This window comes from Notothenia coriiceps, unplaced genomic scaffold, assembly GCF_000735185.1.
Source record: "Notothenia coriiceps isolate Sejong01 unplaced genomic scaffold, NC01 NC01_scaffold00036513, whole genome shotgun sequence".
NCBI classification, from domain to species: domain Eukaryota; kingdom Metazoa; phylum Chordata; class Actinopteri; order Perciformes; family Nototheniidae; genus Notothenia; species Notothenia coriiceps.
Window position 1 is genome coordinate 234,555 of NW_011369214.1, and position 3,647 is coordinate 238,201.

Sequence of the window (3,647 nt, forward strand, 5' to 3'; positions counted from 1 at the left end):
TGAGAGCAATAATATTAAGTTGAACCTAATATCTTTTATTTTAACAACATTTTATTTATGGGAAATCTGTTGACATAAAACATTGAATTAAAGTAAACGCTTCAGTTTTTTCAGAGTAAAACAAAAATAGGTAAACTATATTCCACTGAAGTACATGTACTCTAGTTATCGACTCTGTCATATCTATTCAGAAGTAACATCCTCAATATTCTCTAACTTCCTCCTCACGGGATTCAAACCTGCGACCCTGAGGCCATGAGCCTGGTTCTGAGGGAGAGATTGATTCAGGAATTTATCACACACACACACACACACACACACACACACACACACACACACACACACACACACACACACACACACACACACACACACACACACACACACACACACACACACACAGAGTGCGTGTCCACCAATGTCAATTCATAGCCTGGGGTTACGTGGATAAAATGCAAACTGACACACATTGGAATGATTCTCAAATGCCTGGATGGAAAAAGGAAGTCTTGTAGACATGTGTAAGAAAGTAGCCACCAATCACACACACACACACACACACACACACACACACACACACACACACACACACACACACACACACACACACACACTCCAGTGTGTGAGTGTGTCCCTGGGCTGTGGTTCCATTAACATCCTGTGTGTGCCGCAGTGTTTACCGCCTGCAGTGCCAATCAGCAGAATGGCAGTCTGCAGCCTGGCAGCAGCCCATCGTTTGTATCCACTATCAGAGTGTTTCCTCTCTCCTGCATCCTGCGGGGGGGAGACGGGGAGAGGCTCACAGACAATCAGAAAGGTGGAGAAGGAGAGATAAAAATAAAGGTGGAGAGGCAGAGAGAGGTGTGGTGACGGGCCCTGACAGGGAGTGTGGATTGTCCGCTTCGTAATAATCTTTCTCCAGAACAAACATTGCTGTTGTGTTCTACGAATGATATGCACCACAAACTAAATGTTTATATCCTGGTTGTATTTGGCTCATTACCCTTCCAGTCTTCCCCCATCATCACCCCCTGTATTCGGTTGCAGAACTGTGATGATGAGACATTGTGCATTTTTGTTGTGAATATTATGCGATCATAATATCATGTGTTGGACCTCCATGTTTATTATAGTTGTATTGAGGTCCTTATTAGACTGTAATACTAAAGATTAATAGAGCGAAGTAATATTTAAATCTACAGTTTGAAGTTTAAGGAGGTTTTTTTAAATATTTATTTGGGCAACCAGTGCCTTTAATCTAAAAACAATATCTCAGACTACATGTTTACATAAATAACTCCAGTGAATACATAAAGAAAAGACACTGAAAAATGTTGCATTCTAAAAAAATATATGGTTGTCGATTTGTGTGTGTACTATCTGATGGATCAACATAATCTAGGGTTACCCATTCATTTCCTATGGCGGCCATTTTTGACTGGGAACATCATAGGTATTACAAAGTTAAGAAACTCAGAAAGCACTCAAAATGCAATGAAAGTGGTTATTGTTTAAGGCAAAGAAATGCAAAAAATGTTATTTATGATTGAAAGTAAAGTAAAATAAATCGGTCAGATTTGACCCAAATGGTCCCAGGCTGGATTCAAACCCCGGTCCCCCACCAAGATCAGATAAGAGCCGGCACTATGATATTTCAGTTTTCTGCTCTTCTTTAACATAACTGGATTTTTAACTGCTCCTAAGGTTCAATCTGTGTTCATTGGCCAGGTGTGAAGTTGTCAGCTTAAAATGGAAAGAAATACCTTTTTTTAAATAATCATGAGCTTTTAATTTACAGTAAAAATAAAACACGCAGAACAATCTAGGCATGAGATGTAGACTGTATGTAGTCAGTTTGAAAGTCCAGTACAGTATGACATTAAGGACAAGAAACATGGACAGATATTTCTCCTGTAATGTAATGTTAAAGGTTTTTTTTGTGTCTTGAACCTTTTTCTTAATTGATGTGGCAAATGCTGTTGAGATGCAAGAAAAAAGAGTTACCAGTAACGTTTGAGAACATTCTCAGTTAGAGGAAACTCTCTCCAGTTGTTTGTTGTTTTGGTGAGCTCCGTTAATCAGCTGTGATCTATGGCTGCGGCAGTCACTGGCTCTGCTGTCAGGGATGGTTGATGGTCACAATAAACAGCAGGGAAACACTCAGCTGCAGCCGCACAGGTTACATTTACCAATCAGGGTTTCTACAGGAAGACTACTCCTCATTTCTTTTGACAGAACCAACAGTTATTTGACCCAACTCTGCAGCTGCACAGAGCTTTTTGGCTTCTTTTAGCTCATAGTTTAAGTTTAATGGCACATTTCCCGTCTCAATGCTTTCATCAGTTTTGTTTCCAGCAGCCAACTAGTTCTGATAAACTCTGTTCTGATTAAGTGTTTATTTTTATTGTGAGGGTGTGTGACAGAGATGTTTGTTTGAGTGCTTCTATGACAACCACATCTTGACAAAGTATCACAGCTTTCATATGACAGACCCCTTTGATTTTATTATCTAGTTGTGCTACGATCATTTTTTCTTTTTTTTCGTCTTTTTTTTTACCATAAATACCAACAGGAAGATGCTTGCTTGCATCTCTCAGTTTGACAGTCATAGAGCAAGGTGGGCGATTCGCGTACGGAGATAAAAGTCAAACAATAATACATGCTGTACATATTAAAGTATTGCACTCTTCAGGGTCCGTCCAGCTGATCTGCTCAAGGCTTTTCAGTTTTTGTTATGATGTCCGAGAAACACGTCCACAAACAACATTGTGTTCCAATTCCTACAGTAATGTCACGTGGACTTTTATGAAATGTTGAGATATTTAAAACTCGAAGCATTTGGAGCAGCCGCACAAAAACGGCATAGCGCTGTGAAAAAAGAAGGCAGATGAAACACTTTTTTCTTGAGGCGGCTGCATTGAAAACATTGAAAGAATACCAGCGCCCAGAAAAATACGCTATGTGGACACAGGCCCTTAGAGACTGGCTGGTGAAGAAAGTGGAGCTGTAGAGAAGGATGTTCTTCTCCGGAGTTGGTATGGTTTCTTAGCTTGTTGTAGAGTACCTTGGCATACAACTACATTTGATCCATTCTACATTATTAGCAAAACCATTTTTGATTTTGATATCATTATCAAGTCACATTGTTACAACACACATCATATATTTTATACAAACCAAAAGCACCTTAGGCCCCGGCCCCACGAGGACGCATACGGCTAAACGCATAGGATTAACGCAAACGCAAAAAAGCTTCCTACAACACACAATATTCACCGGATAGTGTCTGTCCACACGAGACAGCTCCGTTTAGCTCCAACCGCTGGAGAAGCTGCAGTACATATGCAGGAGCCTGAACGTGGCGCTGTAACTTCCTCCACAAAAGCAGCGAAGAAGCATGGTTGTCATGATTGCCCTTCTGTTTATTCTCCGCGGTGGGGGCCGAGGAGTTTTTTGCCAGTCAACGTGTATTAAAGTTTAAATCTTCCGGACAAAATGATAAAAGTGCCGGTCAAAGGTCTTCTTTGTTATTTATTGAGCTCTCTTCGGACAGCGTCAGTGTCTGTCTCATGCAGCAGCTGATCCAGTAATGAGTGACCCGACAGTAAAAATAAACATATTTATAACTAGTTTAGGTAGTTTGAGAG

The 3,647-nt window shown here is 40.5% G+C and overlaps 1 protein-coding gene across 1 annotated transcript in view; it reads right to left on the minus strand.

The window, feature by feature from the left end:
* p2rx5 (purinergic receptor P2X, ligand-gated ion channel, 5) overlaps window positions 1–3,647 on the minus strand; it is a 23,092-nt gene that overhangs the window by 19,008 nt on the left and 437 nt on the right. The gene's annotated exons all lie outside the window — the stretch shown is intronic.